Genomic DNA, 26562 nt, shown 5'->3' on the forward strand with positions numbered 1-26562 from the left:
ACAGACATTTCAATCAATAGTGTGGAACCCAGATGCTTTCTTTTTTTTTTAAAGAAAATAAATAACAGTATGCAAAGACAGTACTGTGAGATAATTAGAAACTATCTGATTAAAAATTATAAACTGGCATAAGAAAAGGAAATACTTAGAGGGCTACCCATAGCATTGAATCACTATTTTTAAAAATTAGAAAGGTTTAAAATTCATGTCAGTCTTTATCTTAAGAAACTGGAAACAGAAGAATAAATGACACCCAAAATATGCAGGATAAATGGAAATAATACTGAGCAAAAATCAATAAAATATCAAATGATGATTGAGAAAAATCCAAGAAAGCAAAAGTACCTTCTTAAAAACATCAAATGTCAACAAAATATATCCTTTTGCAAATACACATAGCAGTTTTATTTGTAACAGTCAAGAAGTTGAAGGAAATGCACATATCTTAAAATTTTCCATAGTCAAGTGAAAAAATTGTGGTATGGCTATTTAGTGAGATAGTTTACAGCAACAAGAAATCATTAACAATTTTTGATGCATAAAATTTGTGCCACACAGAATACTGAATGCCATAATCTCAAATCCTTAACTACCCAAAAGATAAAAATTCCTAAAGTTTTAAAATTACAAAAATTATAATATATAAAGATTAAAGTTCTTAATGTTCAAATCTTGAAAAACTGAATTCCCAAAATCACAATTCTCATGGGTGTAAGTATTGGTCATGATATATGATAATCTTAAAAACTTTCGAGTATAAAAATGAATCATTCCAGGAGCTTGCAATGAATTACTCATTGACCTTCCTTCCAGATGATAAAATTCCACAATCTATTGATGAATTCCATCTACATTTTTCTTAAAAGGCCACTATAGTTAGTGACTGCCTTGAAAATAATCATGTACATGGTAAGCTAAGGCACATATGCACTGGTAGAGTTGCTCTTAGATCAGTAGTATTGTGGTGCCAAGTCCATGTTTTGTTCATTACTGCCATCAGAATGGATTTCCATCCATGACTCAGACAACAGAAAAACTCAGCAGTGAATGCTCATGATGGTATATATCAAATTCTATCAAAATTTAGAACAGAGCAGTGCCATGTAGAAAGTGAGTGCAAACATATCTTCATATCTTTTCTCTCCTTTTTAAGGTTTTTTTTTTCACTATTTGAAATTGTTAGCATTATTTACTCCTATACAACTTGCTGTGATGTGCACTTCATCTATGTATTATTTGCAATACAAAAGGTATAAGTTGGGTAAAAACTTTTATATATTTTACAAATTTGACTCCATGTAAGTGCCTTATCATAACATTGATGTTTTAAGCTTTATGTGTATGCAAAAACATTGAAACTTTCTCAGTAAATGAAGAGGTGCTCTTTTTATACATTTGCATTTGTAAAAGATAAAATTTCCCAATATTTCAGCTATTTTGACAACTGCATATGTGGTTTATGACTGATGTCATTTATTACTTAAATTGTCCATCAGAGTATTTCAGATGATTTCATTTATAATGGCACAATTATATTTATATACATATCATTATGAATATAGCTCATCCACTTCTGTTTTCTTGTAGGACTGTCATCAGTATTCCTCAGTATTTATGTATTAAAAATATGTATATTATTATTGCCTATTAAGTGGTCTAAAAGTGTTCTGTTTTGGTTTTCAAATAAATTCCCTGTGAATCATATGAATATTATTTTTCCAGAATTGTATTGTCAGGATTATGATCTTTTGATATTTTAGCACTCAAGATTATTGCATTCTAGATTATGTCATTTGGGATTATGGCCTAACACCACAAAAAAGAAACATGAATGAACCTCTATGAAATAAGATTAGAACAAGACGTTGGATTAGTCAGATTTTTCATTAATGTGACACATATCTAAGAGAAACCATTTGAAGGGGAAAACATCTGTTTTGGCTCTGAGGTTTTAGTCTGTGATTGAATCCATTGCTTATGGGCCTGTAGCAAGGCAGAGCATCATGGAAGGAATACATAGTAAAGGAAAGCTGTTCACCTCATGGCAACCAAGATCAAATAGAGGGACTAGAAAAGGTTGGGGTAATGGATGTCTTTCCAGTAAATACTCCCAGTGACCTACTTCCTCCAACTAGCCCTTACCTTCTACTTTCTACCACATTCCAATAGTACCATATCATGAGTCCATCAAAGGATTAAATCATTAGCACTCATTATCAGATCACCTCTCAATGATTAGGTCTACCAGCTAAGGATGAACCACACACACATGAGCCTTTAGGAGGCCTTTCATATCCAAAACACAACAGAAGTCAAATGATAATATAGATTGTATGACTCCATGCAAATGCCGTTCTATAAAATAGAAACAGATCCACAACAACAGAATATATTAAACTGTACATGGAGAGAATGTAGGGAGGAGTACTATTTAAAGGAAGGGCATATTGTCCCCTTAAGAGTGTTGGAAATGTTTGTTATCTTGTGATGATAACTTCAACATTCTGTTCAGATTTCAATGTTCAACAACTTTCCCAACTTAAATATGCATGGTTTATAGCAAATTTGAGAAAATTTGAGACTCAGTAAGAAATAAGAAAAATAGTATACATATATATATTATTTGTTCTATTTAAATTCTAAACTGATCTCAAATTGTCTAGCTTTTACTAAGGTTAAAACAAATGAAATTAAAAGAAAGAAATGACAAATGGTAGAAAGTGTTATAGGTGTGCCATATTGGTTTTACTATGTTTGCTGATACAATGCAAAATTCTCTAGGACACTTCCCTACCTTAATCCATCATTGAAAGTTTTATACAATATCATCTGCCTAACATCTAAGTTTTTGTAGATGGACTAGTCTGTTTTGTCTTGAGCTGGTGTCAATTTCTTTGATCAATTGTTGCGCAGCCTGCCTTCTTTAGTACTTCCTCACTTCTTAACTTTTTCCAAGTGTTCTTTTTCTTAATGCAAATCACAGGAGGTATATCTGTTGTCAAAGTTCAACTACAATTTTACTACATTTTTTAACCACTTTGGAATTGGCTTTAATACCAACAGTGAGATCAACTAAGCAAGTGCCAAGTTGACTGTCATAAATTAATATTTCTTTGGCTTATACCTGCAGGATCCTTCAGTACCTTGGTGTATATTCATTATTCTCTGCTCCAAAAGAAGCAAAAGCAATTCACTAACAGTTGAAACATGTTAATATGATTTTAAATTTCAGCAGCTCCATAGGAAAAATAATGAAACTGAAAAAAATTGTTATTTTGATTTCAAAGAGTATCAAAGGAGATAGTGTTGTTTTGAAACTATACAATGGTACAGCAAAATTCTATTATAATATCAGCAGGCTATAGACCTAATATTTTATAGAATTATTTTTAAGCCACCAAGGAAGAAAAAGCTCCTATAGGGTATCTATTATACTTGAAACATTCTGAAATTAGAGATATAGCCAAAATATTAATTTTTACCAAAGCTAATATTATTACGTTCTTTTTCACTTTCACGTTGAAGTGTGGTTTCGTATTCAAAAAACAAGACTGACAATGTGGTAGGAAGTTGTAAAACAGAATAATAACTCAAGAGAATTGGGTTTTTACTACTTTTTTTTTAAGTAAACTTATCTAGCTATTTAGAGTGACTATCTTTTCATAATAATGCAATCAGTATATTGTACTGAATTATTTGTATGATCTCTTTATTCATTTTGGGTTTTATTTTTCTTTTTTGTTGTTTTTCTGTGGGGACATTGTGATAGTTACAAAAGTTCTTACTGCATATCATACTTGAATTCACCCCTCCATCATTTTCCTTTATCCCTTCTCCCCTCGTTCCTGAAATAGTTTCAACAGGTCTCACTTTTCCATTTTCATACAGGAGTACATAACATTTTCACCATATTCACCCTCCTATACCCTTTCCTTATATCCTTCCCCATCCCAGTCAAGGCCTGTTTTGCCTTCCTGTTCTCTGTTTATTTATTTTTTTTAAAGATATATTTTGTTTAAGACAACTATACAGGGTGATTCATTGTGACATTTCCATGTATATATGTATGATAACCCAAATTAATTCGTCCCCTCTATTTCTCTCCCTTCTACCTTAATCCCCTTCTTATTGTGATTTCAGTAGTTTAAACATTCTATACTCATTCTCGTATAGAAAGTACATCGACATATTCACTTTTTTAACGTCCTTCGTTAACCTTCCCTCTCTCCTATGTGACTTCCTCTCTTAGTATGGCCTGTTTTTTGTAATACTTCTTATATTTGCATTCGATCTATCACTTTTAGCATTCATAAATATCAAGCCTGCTCTTCATGAGGTACAGATTTAACAGGATATCTCCCTTGGCGATCATAATGGAGATCTGTTATATATAAATGACTGTAATTAGCGACAGGGGCAAAAAAATTCTTTTTTCCTCTATCTAACTTAGTTTTGTTGGGTGAGGCTGTGAAAATTAGTCTTACAAAAGACAGATGAACATGAGAAAGGCAAACACTTTATAATGTGTGCAGCACACATTATGCAGCCAAAACCTCAGTGAGGAGGAACTTAGACGATGATTAAAATGTGGGCTTATGTTACATCTTAGTGATCAAGCAAGACAAAGAAAAACAGTTTCAGGCTTCTAAGGCACCATATGAAATATTAGAGAAACCAACAAAGTAAGGCTTGTTTATATGGGTGAGGGCCACCTTAGCACCACCTTCTCCATCATTTTCATAGCTATAAAACTTTCCTGAAACAGGAAACTATGTCAATACTCATTTTTCGTAAGTTTCTAATACTAGTGACAATGGAAGTTCGGCATCTATTGAATCTCTTTTGGCCTTTGCTTAAAATAATTATTACGCTTAAGAGAAATATACAGAGGTGACATATTTTTTATCCTTGACACAAGGTAAAGTGGAACTATTTAAATATTATAAGTTTGTAACCTACTTTTGCTGATCCACTGGCCCTATGACTTCCTAACAATCACCCCAAGCATCAGTACTACCTACTGAAAGGCCAAGTGAGTTTTTCTGGGATTGAATCTTCCTTAAAAGGAATAGATAATCTTAAAAGCTTGATCTGAACATTAGGCGAACGTCTTCCTGAGGACTGAAAGTGTTTCCTTATTGTAACTCCTTTTTGATAGTCATTTAGCTACTAAATACTTTTCTTAGATCCCACAGAGCTTAATGTAAGGCCTCTCTGTAACTTATTAAGGCCAGTTTATCTCAGCAATGTCATCTCATCTGTTGAGCCTGAGTGTTTGCCTTTATCCAGATCTTTGTCATTCATCTCTTCAATTCTTATGGTATAGTATGTCTTTTTAGTTCATTCTGAGACATTTTTCAAGAGAAAGAAGTAATCTGCAGTGGGAAAATTAATTATCTCTTTATTTTACAAAGAGTTGAGATAACATCTTGCATGAGAATCTGAGAGGTTCCCATTTGGAATTGGCAGAGAATAGACACATCAGCCAAAGAAAATTATGATGAAAACAGTCAGGACAATAAATGATCTGATAATGCAACATGCAATTGAATCAGATTTGATGTTCTTATCATTAATAGATAATGGCTTTATTCAAAAATTTAAAATAAATAAAGCTCATTAATTGAGATAATATACCCTTATGCAAATAATGTTGACTTTTATTAGGTTTGTTTCCTTCATAATTCATTACTGCATTTTCTCTGAAAAATATTTTATGCCAATAACACTTAAAAACAATCTCGATTTTTTAATCTATTCCATCACTGTGAAGATATTTTGTTTGAAATGTGTTTACTTCCTGAATATAATGCTGACTCGAAAAGATTCTCTTCATATTCTAACCTTTTATTCCAGATTTTAACGAGTATAATTCTTCAAAAGTTCAGTAAATTATCAGAACTTCTTATTGGTTAATTAAGTTGAATGATTATTTGAAAACTTCTGTAGGTCTTTGTCTTTGAAGAGATATTTTTAAATGACAAGCAATTAGATGGAACATATTGTATTTCTATAATAAAAGATCTTAAATTTGGAACATACATCATTTTAGAAATCATAAAACTGTCATATCTGATAAGCTTTCTGTTGTATGTGGATGTTAATTGTTCTGGTATTATATTACTTCACTTCAAATAGGAAAACAACCAAGCCCTAAAGGACAAGTTTTCCACATTTCCATAATTTTTAGCATTCATGACTGTTGAAAGTTCGTATTTCCTTGTGGAGTTTTTCACAAAAATCTTGCATTAAAGAATTACCTCTTTTACCATACTGGTATCTAAAAAATCTGATTCCTGCTGTTTACACTCTATTTCTCTCAGTGAGCAGAAGCTCATATTGAGTCAAAAAATAAACAATGGCCATTTAAATGACACCACAATTTATTTCTTTTTGGAAGTATAGACCGTGACGCTAAAAATAAAGGACAGGGGCACTAATTTCCATAGGCATCGGAAAGTTCTTATTCATCATGCTATGCATGGAGATTTATGAATTGTGGTACTGTGAGAGGAGCAATGACAGAGGTGACTCCATTTGGAATGAGAGAGATTTTTGGGAACAAATATCCAAAGAGGCATGAGAAGCAAGTCTCTCAGAGAAAAAAAACAAAGAAGTGACAGACTACTTACCACGATAGAAAAAATGCAGTTGCAAGATGTGGGTTATGGGCCCCAAGGCCAGGACAAGCTGACTAGACCTCCCCAAAATGTTCTGTTCAATAAGGATGTGGACAGGCAGGTGGCCAGGTTCAACAAATACTTGACTAGGTGCCAATCAATCACAAATAAAGTTTCAAGGTAGAGTAGTCAGATCTAAACCAGGCAGAGCCCTATATCACTCCTAGACTCCAGCTATCCTATTGCTTAGCTTTCCCTAAGCCCCTCCAATGTGTGTGGGAGTTGTTCTGTCCTTTCAATAAACTGTGCTCTCTTTACTCTTATTTCTGGCCCAGCTTCTTCAATCACCAACTTTACCCAGACAGAGCTGGAAATCAGCAATCCAGTATCATTACCAATGGAATAAAAATCTAGGAAAAAATCTTACCAAGCCGATGATTTAAGTTGTAAGTATTATATTTGTAGGTAACAGGCACAAAGCCCAATGTGTTGAAAGTCCAAACTTAACATTCTTGGTCATCTTGTGGGAGATGTGAATGAGTCCTTTCTGCTGGTGTGGGTGCTCACAGTAAAGCAATGCCTTTATTTTCATTTTCTGCTTTTGTGTTTGTTTGTTTTTAGTGTTTGCTTTCATTGTGGCAGCCAGGTCAACAGATGTCATCTAGAGAAGAGAAAAACCTTTTATAGCTATCCTGCTATTAGTAAGTATTCTCTTCTGTAACAAAACTATTGAGAATATCAGCCTAAAGAAGAAAAACTTTATTATGTCTCATAATTTGAGAGGTTTCTGCCCATATTTGGCCCAATTTCTTTTAGACCCAGTCCTGTGGTGAGGCAAACCATCATGGTGATTGGAGCATGTAAAGAAAAGCCAATCACTTCACGGTGACCAGGAAGTATCAGTTTAGGGAGAAAGACCAGGGACAAGATATATTCCCCCAAGGGATGTCCCCAAGGATCCATTCCCTTTAACTAGGTCCTACCTACCAAGTTTCCATCACCTCTCAATAGATTGGTGAGATGAGAGCCCTCATCATCCAATCACTGCCAAAAAGTGTCACCTCTGAATATGGGTGCATTGGGAAGAAGCCGTTCAGCAACAACAATACAGGGAAATATTTCACATTCCAAGCCTAACACATACCATGATCAAAGCTGGTTAAATTACAGTAAAATGCAATGCTTAAATTTTATTGTAGGGAAGTAATAGCAAATTCATTATATCTCTCCTAAAATGTGATATTCTCCAAATGAGATTACAGACATTTTGAGGAGCCACACTTGTGGTGAGTACTCCTGAATTTAGATATGCACTTGTCCTGAGTTCTGTTGAACTGGTTGTTCACACATGGTGAAAAATAAAAAAAAAAATTTTTGATTTAACTACTTTGTGAACTGTATCTACATTCACTGAGCCTTCATGAGTAAGTGGTTCTCCTTACATCTGCCTTAGTTTTCTCCAGGAAAGTGGAGGTAGTATTAGCATATAGACTATCTGAAATAACTAAGTGAGCAATGAACATAAAGAAGTTGTAGTGATCACATAGTAAATACTCTAAAACTGTTAATCAGTTTTGGCACTGTGTGTTAGCAGCTGTCATCTACAGTTACTATATCAAGCATTGCAGAAGGTGCTGAAGATGTAACATTAAGAAAACTCCTGTACCTTTGAAAATCTTCGGAGAAGCTGCTTGTAGGGATCACTGACTAAAAATGAATGTGGAGCAGTTAAACCTACTGAATGAAAGCATACAGAGCTTTGGAAAGAAAGTGATATTTGATTAGTAAGTTGAAAGCCTGTAAAGAAAAGGATTCTGAGCATTACTGAGTATCCAATACGAGAGTGTTAAGTAACTCAGAGTGTAAGCTTTATGGAGCTGACTCTTGGGAAGAAGATTTTTGACAATTATGCCACAAAGAGCTTACCAAAACTCTCTTGGGAGAAATGACCCAAGCCTTGTATGGACATATGAATAATAAAACAATAAAAAAAAACTCTCTAAAACAATAATGTATTAACTTAGATTATTATTAAAGATACCACAACTGATAGTGGTGTGCACAGTTAAGGAACATTCTTATTTCTGACTCAATAACCAGGTAACATGAAAGATATCCTATTTAACAATATCAAACTTTCTCTTCTCAAAAGTAAAAGAGGAGAAACATTTGCCAGGAATTAATCTGTTATTTTGTACAACTTTTGAGTTTCCTAAATAAAAATAAAAGAGCTTCAAAAGGGATAGCTGACAAAGTGTTTCTCATATTTTTCCCTAATTGTTTAGCCTTATATGGTAATTGCATACTTTCTTAATTTTAAAATAGTATTTTGAATTTTATTTTTAAAATCTGAAAATAATGGTGAATATTTTTACTTCAACAAATATTTCCAAATAATCTGAAAATATATCATTGCTTCTGTTTTGCTCAAGTTGACAAAAAATTCACTATCTTTAAAAAAGTTTCATTTTTTTGCTAGGATTAAGTTTAACGGTCAATTTTTAGTTTCATTTAGCATTTAATAGTATACTCCTTTTCTACTCATTAGCATTTTCATGTATATTTGGTCTGTATGATTTTCACATTTATCCCAATTGATCATAAAAGTCTCTTTGTTTGTTTGTTTATTTGTTTGGTGGTACTAGTGTTGGAATTTAGGGCCCCATGCTTACTAAGCAGGTGCTCCACCAGGTGAACCACTCCACCAGTCCCCAAATCTTTTCGTTTGCTTGACTTAAGAACTCTTGCCATCGATTGTTACTGACCCTTCATGACACTTATTTTATCTCTTTCAGTGGGTGCTGTCAAGTGCTCTATCCTAGAGCTGCCACCCCAGTCCCTGTTCTCATTTTCCTGTATCCTCATGGACTTGCTGTGTCTGATTTGGGTGACTTGCTTATTCTTTGCTCCTACAAATACATATTTCAGCACAGGTTTTTCCTATTTTTCCTTTGTTCTTTACTATTTATGCTTCATTTGTATAGTATTTATAGCTATGGTTTCCTTTTGGGTTCATGTACAAAAAAACCCACAAATTTATCTGCTAGACTTACTGAATTAATGATAGAATTTTACAGTTCTGTCAGGTCCATTGATATTTATTCAATGCATACAAATTCATTGAAGTCCCATTGACAAAAAAATGGGTCATATCTGTTGGCCATAGGCACAGTAACACTGAACTGAAATTTTAAGTTATTTATTAAGCCCTATAGTATATAAATAAGCTATTAAATTACAGTGTAAAATTTATATTTATATTTGTATTCAATTACTACTCAAAAATACTAAAACATTTCATCAGAAAATAACATAACATTTTCTTATCTCCTTTCCTTAATATTTTGACACTCACACATAAGTATGTATATAAATTTTACTATTTAAAATTCTAAAACTTGTCTGCCTACCACAATCTTTTCTAGTTTTACTACTACATACTTGCAGGTTATTTGAATTTAGAGAACAAATTTTTCTTTATTTCATTATTTTTGCTAATTTTTTTCTCCCTTTTCATGTTATTTTACATTGGGAATTTATTTTGGAAAATAAGGTTACATAATATTATTAGTCAAAATTAAAAACACAAAAAAATCTTAATTTGGTTAATCTTTACCTTTTTCCTCAATGATCACAAAATTTTGTCTTTCCACTCCACAATATTTGTAGGAAAATTTTTATAATCAGAGTTTACATCTAACTCTTTGTTAGATAATATTGAAGAATCAAATCTTACTAACAAAAATAGCCTTCTAATCTTGCTTACCACTTTTATAACTTATAAAATATACTGTAAAATTTAAAAATATTTCTAAGAAAGTTTTCATTGTGAAGAGTAAATTTAAATGTTAAAATGTCACTCAAATTTAGTCAGGTATTGATAGACTTTTATGCAGAATAGTCACTGTAGTAATTATAGAGTTGAAATATTTTATATTCATTTCAGGTAAAATTCAGAAAAGTATATTTTTAAATAGAAGTATAGCTTCATATGCAAATAAGAGGGCAATGTCAATTAAAATATGTTCTCTGCATTTTTTAGAATGTTCATAAAGGTTTTCTATCTAACATTGTTTTTAAAATGCCATAAATACTAAAAGAAAGCCAATGCCTTATTGTCTCTTAGCTGGCATTCCCTACCAATACCATATGATCTCCATTATAATAACCTACTTTATGAAGATTAAATGCTTTTGCAATTCAAACACGGTAAAATTGGCTTAAAGCAAAATCAAACACTAGTTTGCTGGTTCAGGATTTGAATAGTGGAATGAGAAATCTCCCTTATATTGCTATTGTGCACTGGTCATCTAAGAAGTAATTGCTTTTTATAAGGCAAATTTGCTTTTACTTTTCTAAGGTAATGAAATGAACCTGAAACATTTCCTTCGAAATCAAAGTCACTATCCCTGAAATGTCACCAGACAAATTCCATCATATAGTTTCAGCAAACACAGAATGAGAAAGTTGGGCTGTGAGTTGATTGACAGGATTCTATTAGAAAGTCTTCTCACACAATCACCTGTAATTATCTGGGTTGTAAATCAATACTAATTTGATTTCTTCATATTTGTGTGCAGCTAACATGGAGAGAAAACCAAATCATATGTACTTCTGGGAGAAAAAAAATCTAAAACAAAAATATACAAACATGTTAATTTACCTTAGACTAGATTCCTGACCCATTTGTGGGTGATCTACTGTGACAATTCGTTTTTAAAAAATTCCCTAATAACAAATATACATGTATTAAGTGTATGAAGAAAGGTTAATTATATAACACTGCAGATTTCTATAGAGATGCTCAGAATACAAGATTCTTACCAAATGAAATATATCAGCTCACATTGATTGTACTCTCAGGTTGCTAAAAATAATCCCTAATGGGTAAAATATTCATCAGGAATTTCTATATGTCCTGAGAATGAATGCATAAATTATAGTTTATAAATTATTCATTGGGGGAGAGTGATATGTAATATGAACTTTAGTCATAACAGGATAACAGGTCATATTTCTAGAATATTTCTAGAATTAATATAAGATATAGATAAATAGGAAAATATAGGTATATTCTGTATTTAAATATTACTATGAAATACTATGTAGGTAATTTCCATTTTGGTTTTTTTAAAATGTCTATGGTTTGTGATAGTTCTATTATATAGATTTTTTCAGAATATAAAACACAATACAAGTATTTTAATTGAAACAGATTTTATCACATGATTTTGAAATCCCTTCACCTGAGAACAATTTACTACATATAATGATTTTATAGTCTAGTAAGGAATTTCCCCTTGCAAAGTACCAGTCTTGGTGAGCTATTTCATAAAAACATGACCTTAGTATTAAATCTGGAATGGAATACAATAAATCAGTAAAGGCAGTAGAAAATTATATAATACCAGGCAATGCAAATTCTTTTTTAGCTAATGTCAACCCATTACTCAGTTACAGTTTATGTCTTTATTGAATTCTCCATTACCAAATGTTACACAAAACTAAAGCCACATGTTCACATAGACACTCCTTGTTTGCTCAATTTGTAACTGTAATCCAATCTCTATAACTTTATACATGTTCATTTGTCTGGCTATAGGATTCCTTTGGATTTTAGAATGTTCTGCTTTATTTTAATTCTTGCATTGAGGTACCTATATTATCTTCCGCCTTAAAGCTGAACATATTTTTCTGCACTCTTCCAGGCATTAATTTGATGATGAGCTGATTGATTAGCTACATACATTGGATATCAACAGTTATACTCTAAGCTCTCAATGTGTTCAACAGTATCAGAAGTCATGTATATGAAGGATCATTACCCTTGGAGAAAGAAGATCATGATCGAGCTTCCTCAAATGCATATGAGCTTAATTTCCTCTAATTTGTCTATCAATTGTTATTTGATCTATCAATTTATGCAATTTATACAGTAAATATACTATCAATTTACTCAAGTGCTTTTATTTGGAATGAGTTGTATGAGGAAATTAAAAAGGCCTCTTTCAAAAGTGGACATAAGGAACATGCCATTATCTGTGTGATATGTTGATCCTACTCATACAAAGTCATTTAATCTGTTTATTTATATTGAAAATAAAATAATAGGAATAGTGATATTCTCAGTTCTTTAATTAGTGTATGATTAATTTTTTAATCTATGATTAATTGATTGATCTATTATGTATTCTCAGTTGATATATGTAGGTGATTTTTCTACATTTCCCAAAATAATTTATTTACTTAACCTTCTTGTATTGTCTTATTGGCTACTAGAGATAGAATATGTTTAGAATGTTTGTGGCTAAGCCTATGTAATGAACCCAAACTAATGGTGAAAAAGACTAAATTGCTTGCACAGAAAGTTTAGAGTTGATGTGAAAGACAATTTTTCAACCTGGATGAGGTAATAACATTTAGCTCTAAGAATTAATGAAAATATCCATAGTTCAAGTAATTTCTACTGTTTATTTAAGTCTATATAAAAGTATATCAGCACCCCTTCCAGCATTTAATTCACCTGAAAATTTTTGTGTTAAATGTAATCCCAAATTTCATAGATGGCAAAGTGCTAAATAACAAGTTCTCAAATAAAATCAGATGCTTTTCTTTCAGAAACAAATGGGAAGCCATTTCTAGACAGTGCAGAATCATTTTTGCAGGTCCATTGCATTACCTAGCCACTTGATACTTATTAACAAAAGGGACACTCACACAGCATGTTGAAAACTTTCGCCAAAAGGCCATTTTGTGTTCAGTATAAAAGTGTTTCCTATGTATGTTCAAGTGAATTATTCAACAAATACCCCTCTTAAAACATTTGAATCCCACCTTATTTCCAAATGAGATCAGTCAGCAATATTGTCCACATGTCGATCTTGATCCTGCTTTACCAATTGATATTTAAAACACAAAGGGTGTTAGACTACCTGCATGGATGAAAGCTGAAGTAAAATGTCAGTGTAGTTCTAATTGCAGGCCCCAATCCATTGCACCATGCTTTCAGTATAAGAAGCTCTGTGGAGATCAATTAACCACTATGAAATCCTCCTGAGATAGACAGGGCTGGATTGACTGAGGTAGGAAAGGAAGCATTAGCCTAAAAGACATCACTGAGTGAAAAAAATTAGATTTCTTTACTCTGGGAGCATTTGCATTATCTTTATTGAGTTCCTTCTATACAGAAAGTTGTTTTGAAGAACACATTTTTGTCATATTCTACTTCTCCTATACATCAGGCTGTTCAGAATTATTTGTTTCAGAAAGCTAAATAGTTATTCAAAAGCATGGAGTTTTTTTTTTATTTCAATGCAAGTTGATATTCAGGTAGCTTTAAATATTTGTATTTTGATCATTTGCAGAAGAATAAAAATAATGCTTCTTATAAGAAATAGAAAAAAATGAAACTGCACCTTGTACACATATTCATATTAAGCTTAGGCAAAATATAAAGAAGAGTTATCAATTTGTGCATTTATGAATATTTACAAATACTACTTGCACTTCAGCCATTTTCAATTGCTGTACAGAGTGCATATTGCTTTCAATACCATCATAAATCTGAAAAGCTTTTGAATGTTTGAATCACGGTTGAGTTGGATACCATCTATGTTGCCAAAACAGTAAAGGTGAAACACTGTTGATTCGTGAATAAGTTATTATAATGTTTTAGGTTAGTTATCAAATGACTTGACAGGGATCACTGTTTAACTAGTTTAGATGGTTTCGGTGATAATAAAAAAAATAATTTTAGTATTGGTTTTAAAGAACTGATTACATACAAAAATTAGGGTTTTCTCTCCATTTGTTTTCTTTAAACCACACTAAACAAAAACATGAATACTCAAGATTTTTAATGAACTAACTGACATTATAGATTGGAGAAGATTGTTTATATATATATATATGTATATATATATATATATGAATATATACAATTAATTCTCCCTGTAGGCTGAGAAAAACAGCAAAAGCAGTGATATTGCTCCAAACCCTTAATCATTATTCTAAGAAATAGTTGTTGAGGGTACTTCACTGTTAGCACGGAGTGCAATCCTGAGTATTCCCCCATTCTTTTCTAGAAAATGAAATACAAGCTGTCAGGGTTGCCTGGGCCCTGTCATGGGAGGAAAATAATGTCCCCCTGCAGAAGGTGGTAGGGATTGCCCACCCAAGGAGAAGAAGGAAGACTACAGTGGGACATAATTCAACTTGTAAGGGTCAACAAAGAAAAATGGCCAGAATTGTTTGAGGACATTGCATGGATAAAAATAATGAATCTCTATGTTCATCAACCACAGACAACACCATGGAAAACTGGACAGTTTTCAGTAATAAGATAAACAATGAATGTTGCCTGGGCCCCAAATTGATGAGGTAGCATAGTCTTAGAATCAGAACAAAGTGGGAATGCAGACCAGGCACCCAGCTTGTCATAGTTAGAGGGCTGTTAAGAATGCACATAATATGTAATTGTAATTCCAACATTAAAGTATGAATTGAAGATCTATATTTAAAATTTCCACATCATAATGAACTAATTTTTAAAAGGCCAAAAAGGATATATAATTGATAACACACCTCTAAAATATTTCTTACTTTTTATGACTATATACTATTTTTGCTTTTTAATCAGGGTCTCACTATGTATACCAGGCTGACTTTGGACTCTTGATCTCCTGCCTCAGCCTCCCAAGTGCTGAGCCTACAGGTGTGTGCTTCACTACACCCCCAACTTCATACTCTTAAATATTCCCTTACCATTGTATTTTTTTAGATGGAAAGTGTAATAAGCTGACCCTTCTTTTACAATGATTGTTCAAAGTGCACCTTTAATTTTAGATTATTTTGAAATCACCATCATAACACATTACTGATAACCTCCCATCAATGTAGTTTAGAATGGTTGCCAAATATTGGAAAAGTTACTTTCCCATGTTAACAATAAGACTTCTAAGTACTTTTAAATTATTTTTTTTCTCAACTCTGTGGTCATCTACCTTTACCAAAGGCTTTGTTCTCAGAATGCTGATATGACACAAAGTTTACTCTCACCCACTCCATGGCAGGAGAGGGAAGGCTTTACTAGGAACATAAGTAATTTCAAAAGTACAGTTTAGATTTGGATATGACTATGTTTTAAATAACAAGGAAAATTTAGTACATTTTCTACTGTAGGCTGAGAATTCAGAGAAAATCAGCTTTAGACGTTTTAATATTGCATGTTGCCTCCATAAAACAAAAAGAATAGCATTTAACAATAAAAAAGTGAAGGTAAAACAAGGGAAATAATGTATAAAAAACTACATAAAAATACAACTATCGCAAATAAGAGCATGAAGAAAGCAAGCTTCAAAAATAATATTGGGATAGTGGAATTGAAGGAGAAACTGTAGTATATTTCTGATAGACCAAAACTGGAAAAAATATTCCTTATACTACTAAAAATAAAGAAAGCCAAGCTGATGATGTAAGAGAGGGAAAAAACATATAAGGAAAGTTCACTTGAAACATGAAATGTATTAGATAAATAGAATTTGAACAATTGTGGAATATAGGAAAAGGTGATGAATATTTAAATATTAGTTTGCATGTCATAAAAGTCAAGTGCCATGGTACCAGAGAAAAACAATGATCAAGACACTTAGAAATGAAAATTAACATGGATTACATTTTTAATGTAAAGAATAATATAAAGTTGTATAACAATTTCAGGATCATCCCACAAAGTAAAAAAATGTAATAATACTATCATTCATAGATCTATGAAATGTTACGGTTGGTATGTATCCCCCAAATTTTGAGTATGGGTAATAATCTCCAAATGGTATATATTTAAGAGGTGAGATTTTTACAATGCATTCAGTCATGAGGGCTCAGCCACCAAGAACAGATTAATGGATGCCTGGAGTGGTAGTAAACAGTTGTATACCCAGCTAATTGAGAGCCATAGTCAGGAGGATTGAGAATTTGAGTCCAGTCAGAGCAAGAGTCAATGACACCCTTTCTCAAAAGCAAAATTCAAAACAAAAGGGCCATAGACACAGCTTAAATGATAGAGTGCCTGCTTAGAGTGGGAAGAAGGGAGTCATTCCTCCTTCTTTAGGTTATCAATATGCCTAGATATCAATATGTTCAGTGTTATCAATATGCCTAGAAAATTTCGAAGTAAGCATCTCTATTGCCTTGCCTTTGCTTTTTGTGTGTATAAGTTTGGATACAAGAGGCACAAGTTGAACAGGATTATATTAACTAATGAGGGTTTGAATACTTCAATAAAATAAGGTCAGGGAAAATTCACTTATTCAGCCTTTGAATTAGTTATGTCATTATGAAAAGATAAGGATGACTTCACAATGGCAATGCTGAACATACCTTCCCTTCCTTCTTAGAAAGCCGTGCTAACAGAGGGTTTATAAATACCACTGAGGTCCTTGCAGCCTGCATTGTGACAGCATATTTTGTAGCCATTCATAAATATCCCTCCCGGCAGCATATCAGAGACAATTATCCCACACCATAGGACCCATTGTTTTGATTTATTGGGATCTTAGCAGCAAAAGCAATGTTTACTTGTCACCCCTAACTGCAAGGCTCTAACATATTTGATATTTTTCTTAGGGCTCATTATGTTTGGCTTTGTTCCCATTATTTTAATGCTTGTTTTGTGTTTCAAAGGTGGCCCACAAAATCTCAGAAATTTTCTGTCATTTCGTGAAGGGAAAATGCATAAGAAAACTATGGAAATTTCTAGCTAACATTTCCAATTTGATTGCTTTATCTTATTTATTTATTTTTTTGGAGGCGGGTGGAGACTGGGAAGACACTTGTACACATGATTTTCATAATTTGATCTCTCTAAATATTATTACATTTGAAATATCTAGTCCTACCTTGAAGGTCACCATTTGTTTTTGTTCCATTCATTCTCTTTAGCCCTTAAAGTTTATACTAAAGGAAGATCAGATTTCCAATGTCTCTCCTTACTTATATTTGCCAATCTCACTATGGACTTTGTCATGAAGAAAGGATAAAAGAGCTTAAAATCAAATTATAGAAATAAAATTCCATACAGAATGTAAACATGCATTCCTAACATATCCTATTCATAACCTAAAGAACCTAAACATAGTCAGGCACAGTAGCTCACATCTATAATCCCAAATAATCAGGAGGTGGAGATGAGGATAATTACAGTTTAAGGCTAGCCAATGCAAAAGATAGCAAAATCTCATTTCAACAAAGAGCCAAGCATGATGATATAAGACTGTAATTCCCGCTATGTGGGAGACTTGAGGAGAAGGATTGTGGTTCAAAGTAGACTAGTCAATAATAAGGTAATGAAAAAGGGTCAAGTAGTAGAGCATTTGCTTAGCAAGAGCTTAGCCCTGAGTTCAAATCCAGTTCCTTCAAAAACACCAAAGAGTCTAGACAGAATAGCTGTGTTTTATTGGAGCATATTGCTCATCATAATATTTCTGAGTTTATTTTATGGATTTATATGATTTAAAGGAGCAGTTTCTGGGAAAATGAATTTCTATTATTAAAAATTGAAGAGACTCCATTGTTCCACTTTAAAAAATGATTAGTGTCTTGTTTAAGTTTCTTAGGTAGGTCTTAGATGAATTTATGCAATTAAATACCCATATACAAAAATAGCTGGTCATTTGTATTTATATGAGCATCATGATATATGCAAGCACCAATTTGACTATATTCCTAAAGTCTTCCTAAAATAGGAAAATCTTAATATCTGTCCATAATCTTCACTACTAAAACTAATGCTGTTTATTTTCCTGATGGTCCATTTCTACTTTCATTCCTTCCTCCTTCCCTCCCTCCCTTCTTTCCTTTCTCCCTCCCTCCTTCTCTCTCTTTCTCCCTTCCTTCCTTCCTTCCTTCTTTCCTTCCTTCCTGATCTGGGTGGTTACTATTATCTTTTCAATGAAGACTTTGTTTGCAAATTTAGTCTAGAAAAATCTTTCGTTCATCAATCTATATTGTACTCAATGAATATGCATAAGTGAATACATATAACTGGAAAAACTCATTGTGTGTATCTCAAAAAGTCGTATCTATGCTGGATGTGTGTCTCAAGCTGTAGAGCATCTGCTTAGCAAGGATGAGGCCCTGGGTTCAAGCTCCAGCACTGTTCCCCCCAAAAGTGAAATCTACTAATAAATTTTTACAAGATGAACTTCCGTCATCTACAAAGGACATGTGAGACATCATGTAACTCATGCAAAAGTGTTAGCATGAGATCATCTGCAGAGCCATGCATGAAAAGAAAACAACTGAAAGGAATTATTTTAAGATAGTAACCTAAAGCTGGGTGCAGGTAGCTCATATCTGTTATCCTAGCTTCTTGGGACTCTGAGATCTGGTAGTATCACTGTTCAAGACCAGCCTGGGCAAAAAGTTAGGAAGACCCCCATCACAGCAGAAAAAAATTGGGGTGTGATGATGCCATCCCTGTCATTCCAGTGAGAGTAGGAAGCTTAAAATAGAAGGGTAATGGTCTTGGCTAGCCTGGGAAAAAGCAAGAGCCTATCTCCAAAATAACCAGAATAAAAGTGACAGGACACATGGCCGAAGAGTTAGATCACTTGCCTCAACAGTGTGAAGTTCTGAGTTCAGATCTCAGCACTCCCACAAATAAAAGATAATATATTAAATCTATTCTATTTCTTCAAGTTTGCTCTTGATATATAATTACAAATATCAAACACTGATATTCTGTTATAAGTTGGTGAAATTATAGCCAAAAATTCTCTAACACATTTGGCAACAACAAAAAGTAACAGTTTTACTTAAAGGACAAATTACTAACATTTCCCAATATGCAAGAGTATTTCTTAACTGATATTAGAGTAGGTAGGCAACCTTGATTTAATTTATTTCATGGAAATTAATTTGATACATGTACAAATATAGATCTATATACTTATCAGAATGCAACTTGGACTTATTCTGTTTTTCTTCATAGTGAGTCAAAAGCAAATTAAAAGTTTTATATATATATATATGAAAGAATGGACTATTCCCTAGTCCTAGTCTCAGGTACTATGTTTTGGTTTACTGAGCTGATGGATGTAATATGACAATGAAGTATATTTTTTTAGCTGTCAGTATTTATTAATAAAGGGATTATTCCTTACTGTCTTTTCATTTTGCATTTGCTGTGCACATTTCAAGTAGCATAACTTTCCCAGGGGGATATTCCATAACTTACAGAATACTGAATATATCAATGACTCTTACAGTCATTTCTAAGTAATGTATGTTGTGATTTTGCTGTAAACAAGCACTGAAACATTTATTTATAGGATGAATCTGAAGATTTTCAAGGCTCTACTTTATCAATGCTTTTCTTCAGTAGTTATGCCTCTACTCTAGGAGTGAAAAGATGCAAGACATTCTTCCTCTAGGCAAGGTGCAAATTGAGATAAATCTTTCCCCCAATACCAGAGGTTTCTTCTTACTTCACTTACTTCAAATTTGTATCACTTTTTCCTCTTTTCTCAGAGATATCCTTGCTCCCACATTTTCTGACTTTACCTGTTTCTTCAGCTATCAAACTGTCCTCACCCTTCGTTATATTATCTGATAGATCTACTGTGGAGGAAATTAAGGTCCTAGAGAAAATTGGTAAATTTCCTAAGGTCAAATGGCCCATGAGATGTGGAGTTGAGATAAAAGCACCTATCTTATACTGGATAACACACTATGCTATATTTCAGTAAATCAGAAAAAAACAAAATTAATATATCATCAACTAGTGCCATCTCATACCTAAAATAATGATCTATCTCCAAGATAATTTTTTTGGATTTCAATGAATACCTCTATTAGAACTGTGAAATGTTATAGCAACACCAATGGAGAGAGCTGTTTAATTATGTTATACCTTTGTTTCAGACCATGTTTCCATTAACATCATGAATTTAAAACAATTCGTTCTGCAATAGAATTACTCAAATTTCAGGTATCCTTCTTCCAAGTGGATTTCTTATTAAATTACGTATGAGCAGAAAGTCATTAATCATCGATACTGATATGACTATGATGACTATTATTTGCAATAATACTATCTTATTACCAACCTCACATTATATTACTATATCTCTAATACAATTCTCTCTGCAGAGTATCAATTTCATATTAATGCTTGATGTTAATATATCATCTTAAAAAGGTAAAGAGACTGGAGACATTAACATTTCAAGTGCACAAGGTACTTGGATTCTTTTAGAGGAAAATACCTGAAAATGGCCCTATTTTAAGAATTCAAAATTTAAGCACTTACTCTTCAACAGGCTACAATTTAGTGGCATATTATTGAAGCAATTTCCTTGTATTTTCGATCCTAATTGGAGCACTGAAGCATTTCACTTTAAAATATTTTACTTTCCTGAAATAATATTTTAAAGTAGTCTTACTCTAATACTTAAAAATGGTTAAACACTATTAGGATGAAGAGACAAGCAGAAATATTACTTTTCATTTATTTTTGTTTCAAAATGGCAACCAATGATAGATAAATGTTAGATTTATAGTGTAGCAAATTCTAGTATGTAGTTTGTATGCTCTTAAGCAACACTGCTAAAGTACAACCCTTTGCACACTGGAGAACTTGGCATTCTTGATGGCAACACATGCTATTAATGATTAATACATCTAATGAAATTGGGTTTTACCTAAGTGTAGTTGGAAAAAAATAGCAAGTCCTTGCAGGAATAAGAACAAGAAAGCAAAGGAAGCACAACACCTGTTCTGGGTCCTGAGTTGGATTCCAAACAGAACGAAGAGAAGAGAAGAGGAGAGAAGAGAAGAAAAGGAAAAAAAAGAAATAAAGAAACACAGAAAGAATGGGAGATGGAAGGTGGGAGGAAGAAAGGAAGGAAGGAAGGAAGGAGGGAAGGAGGGAAGGAAAGGAAATAAACCAAAAGAGAAAGAAAGAAAGAAAGAAAAAGAGAAAGAAAGAAAAAGAAAAAGGAAGGAAGGAAAGAAAGAGGAGGGAAGGAAAGAAAGGAAGGGAAAGGTAAAAGACATGAAAGAAAGGTCAACCCATTTTCAGTGTTGCCTTAATATTTTACCACTGAAACCTGGTTTAAGACTTTGCTATTTCTTGTTGGGCAATTATAACTTGAACTGACCTTCCCACTTACACACTCATCTCCTAACAATCCCTCCTGTGAAAATTCAGTCTTTTCAATGTCTGTAAGAACTGATCTGAACTGCTTCTTAGCTCTAGGGTCTTCATCTGCCATGTTGATCAACTCAGGCATATTCTTCCCTAGTAATCTTTACACTTACTATTTCTTCTGTTCTTCCTAAAGTGTTCTTAATACAGCTATTTACAAAACTCATTATTTCATATACTATGGTCATTTAATCATATGCTTTCAGTTTAGGGAAAAAATTCATACAACTCAAATCAGAAAAAAAATACGACAATTTGCAGCACATGCTAAATCATCTTTCTAAGATAAGTAAATAATCCATTATAGCAGATTAGTATTTAACCTGTTATTTATTAAAAGATCATCTTGCATCCATATTTATACAGAAAAAATGCTCACTGTAAAAAGTCTTATGATTAATGTGTGTCAACATGCTTTTAATCCTATAAATAACATTCAGTTATTGGAGGACATCACAGAGATTTTCTAGATTAGTTTATTATATAGTTTTAATACATAGTAAAACATATCCATAAATATCACATGACTTACCACAAATTTCCATCGATGATGAGAATATCACTTTTTCATGAAATTCCATCTTTCTTTCTCTCCCTCCCCTCCTTCCTTCCTTCCCTCCCTCTTTCCTTCCCTCCTTCTTTCTTTCCCTCCCTCCCTCTTTTACCCCCTCCTGCCTTCCCTCCCTTCCTACTTCCCTCCTTCCTTCTCTCCCTCCCTCCTTCCATCCTTCCTTCCTTGTCTCCCTCCCTACCACCCTCCTTCCTTCCTACTCTCCTTCTTTCCTTCCTTCCCTGTTTCCTTCTTTCCTTTCTTTCTTTCTTTGGAAGATCTGATGCAAAATTCTTCCTTATAATGAAATGAAATTAAAATTACTGCATTTTCCCTCTTATTTATATAATTTATAGCACAAATTTCCTCATTTTCAATTATAGCCTGGTGCACATTATACAAATTTTATTTTAAAGCTAATGGTGGTCATAATTTCAACTGCTGTTATAGTAATTTCCATATTACTATAAGAATTATTCGTTTGTATTGCCTTTGCCAGGTATTGGTCTAATACAACATCAAGTTATATTATCTGTTCTACACTCTATAAAACTTTGCCCAACTTGAATTTTCCTAAAGGATAAGATACCACATCGAACAGAAATATTTCTCTCCAGGCACAGGTGACTCATACCTGTAATCCATGGGTAGCTGAGGTAAGAAAAATCTCAGTTCAAGGCCAGGTCGGGGGGAGAAAGTTGGAGAGACCCTATCTCCAAAGTAAACATAGCAAAATAGACTGGAGATGTTTCTCAAACAGTAGAGTTCCTGCTTCGCGAGCACAGAGTGCTGAGTTCGAACTTCAATCTGCCAAAAAAAAAAAAAAAAGAAAATTTTCTGTCTAGAAATGTTTAATTTATAACTATATTTGCATGTTCCAGAGACTAACTAACAAGTGATATTAACACTAGACTATGAGAAGGGCTGTGGTACAACTCAATAGCATAAATAAAAGTTCAGTTTTTAATTCATGAATGTGATCAAAGGAAAATCAGTACGTTATAAAAAATTTTTTTTCATAAGCATTAGCAAGTGCAACCTACTTTCATCAGGGCAAACGTCTATACAGGCAAAATGCTTCTCAAACAGCTAAACAATAAGTCACAGTGAAAAGTAACGAGATTACAGTGCATGTAAATCTAAACTCAAATGGCTTGTTGTCTGTCATGCAACTGAAAAGAAAATTCCTTAAAGTTTGGGGGTATTTTAAATAGTTATGGTGATAGACTGAGTTCCAGAATGAATCATCAATTTTCATGTCCTAATACCAAGAATGGTGACACCATGCTCAGAACATTTCAAATATGATAAAATTTACTAGTGATTTGACCTTGAGTTACTGGAAAAGGATATTCTCCAGATAGGCCGAATGTTCTTGAATGTGAGCTTTAGGATGGGGAGCTTTTCCTCTTGATAGCAAAAAGAAATCAGAAGGAATGGAAGGTACAGGATTTGTTATATTATTGCCATTTAGAAGATACAGGAGGTTGTATGAAAAGAAATGACTATATACAGCTGTAGAGCATCCTAGCTTGACTAATGTGAATAGCACTGCAATGAACCTTGGAGTACAGCTGTCTCTATTGTAAATATGCACAATGGAGGTTTACTCAGTCATAAGGATAATGACATATAGCTGGAAAGTAAATGGATGCAATTGGAGGACATAGTGTTAAGGGAGGTAAGCCAGACTCAGAAATGGAAAGGCTACATGTTTTCTCTAAAAGGCATCTTTCATATGTGGAAGATAGACCCAAAGGACAAACATATACACAAAAATAAACATGAGCATATACAAACTCATGTGGAACATGTTTGTAACAGTGAAACTACTCTATGGAACTCAGGGAAGGAGGGAAAGGAAAAAAGAATGATAGAACATCAACAGTATCGTAAAATCCTGTTTAAGTAGAGGACATAAGAATATGTATTCAAGGCTATTGAAAAATCAGGAGCAGGAGATAAATGGCTAAGGGAGAGCAATGGAAGAGGTTTTACAGACCAAAGTAAAGCAGACTCACAGCAGGGACACACTGAGTAACCCCTTGGAACATCCACTTAAATATCAATAACAAAAGACAGGACTATAAAATAGGTACAGTGTGTGGGGGGTATTTGTGGGAGAGGGTGGAGTGAATGAAGGAGATTAAGGTGAGGGTATAGGGTGGAGGGACTTCATGTACTTATATGAAATAGAACAGAGAAACTCTTGCAACTGCTTTAAGTAGGTGGGTGTGGAGAAGATGGTGGGGGTGATCTAATCATGTACAAAATAAGCCTATTTGAAATTGTCAAAATGGATCCTCCCCACTACAATGAATATATCCTAATAAAATAACCAGATAAAAATTAAACAATATTATTAAAGACAGCAAAGGTCCTCATAAGCAATAAAGAAAAAAATCCATTTGTGGATTGGATTATTTTATATGCAGAGTTTTGATATATTCTAGGGAGTAAACCCTTGTTGGATGAATACCTGTAGATTGTCCCTCCACTCTCTCACATGCTGCTTTTGCTGTGTTTATCTTTTTAATTTGATGAGATCCCATTTGTCAATTTTTGTTCTTACTTCCTGAGCTATTGGAGCCCCATTCAAAAGGTCATTGCCTATGCATGTATCTTTAAGTATTCCCCTATATTTTCTTCTGGTAGCTTCAAAATTTCAAGTCTTAAATAAAGGTCTTTGACCCATTTTGAATTACTTTTTGTACAGAATAAAAGATAGGGATCTCGCTTCAATATTTTGCATATGAGTATTCACTTTTCCCTGCACCACTTGATAAAAACGATGACATTATTTTTTTCCAAAGCATGTTTTTGGTGCCTTTGTCAAAAATTAGATGGCTGTTCCTATTTGGGTTTATTTCTGGTTGTTATATTCTAAACCATTTGTTTGTGTCTGTTTTTATGCCGGAACTATGTTCCTACTTTCACTCAGGATCTATGGTACAATTTGAAGTCAGTTATTGTGATACATCCAGCATTACTTTTTATTCTCAGGATCACTTTAGGTATCTGGGGTCTTTTGTGATACCGTATGAATTTAGGATTATATCCTTTTCTATTTCTGTGAAGAAAATCATTGGCATTTTGATGAGAATTGCATTGAATTTGTACATCACTCTTGGTAATATAACTGGTTTAACAGTATTTATTCTGTCATTCCATGAAGAGGGGAGGGTTTTCCATCATCTACAATTTTTTTCTTCTGTTCTTTGTAATTTTCACTGTAAGGTCTTCAGCATCTCTAGTTGAGTTTATGCCTTCTTCTTGAGGCTCCTATAAATAGGATTGTCTTCCTCACTTCTTTTTCTGCAAGGCTGTTGAAGGGATATAGGAAAGTTATTGGTCATTGTATGTTGGTTATTTATTCTGATACTTTGGTAAAAGTGTTTGTCAGATCTACCAGTCTTCCTGTACAATTTTTAGGGGTTTTTTAACTTGTTAATTTTCTATTTATGTCTATTTTGCTTCTTTTTCATCTTGTTGCTGTGGATAAGATTTCCAGGTTGAAAAATTAGAAATAAGGGCAAAATAGTTTCTGCTGGGTATTGGTGGGGGGAGAGGGAGGGGGCGGAGTGGGTGGTAAGGGAGGGGGTGGGGGCAGGGGGGAGAAATGAACCAAGACTTGTATACACATATGAATAATAAAACAATTTAAAAAAAAAAAGATTTCAAGGTTGATATTGAATAGCAGTGATGACAGTGGATAATCTTGTCTCATTAATGATTATAGAAGAGATGTTTTCAGTTTTCATCATTCAGTGTAAGGTTGGCCTAATGTTCATCACACAGAGTCTTCATTCATTCTATTCCCAGATTCTTTAGGGGTTTTATCATGAAAGGATGTTGAATTTTTTTCAAAGCCCTTTTCTGCATTTATTAAGATGATTATTCTTGTCCTTGATTCTGTTTATATGCTATATTATATTTATTGATTTACATATGCTGAATTATCCTTGAATTCTTGAATAAATCCAAATTAATCATAACTTATGGTCTTTAAAATTGTTGAATTTTATTTGAGTTTTGTAGGTATTTTACTGAGGACTTTTGTATCAATTTCCAACAAAGAAATTGATCTACATTTTGTTGTTGTGTCCTTCTGTGTTTTTGGTATCAGGGTAATATTGGCTTCATAGAATGAGATTGCATGTGCTCCTTCCCTTCATACTTTGTGGAAT

The sequence above is a fragment of the Castor canadensis genome, chromosome 12 (assembly GCF_047511655.1).
Source record: "Castor canadensis chromosome 12, mCasCan1.hap1v2, whole genome shotgun sequence".
In the NCBI taxonomy this organism is placed as follows: domain Eukaryota; kingdom Metazoa; phylum Chordata; class Mammalia; order Rodentia; family Castoridae; genus Castor; species Castor canadensis.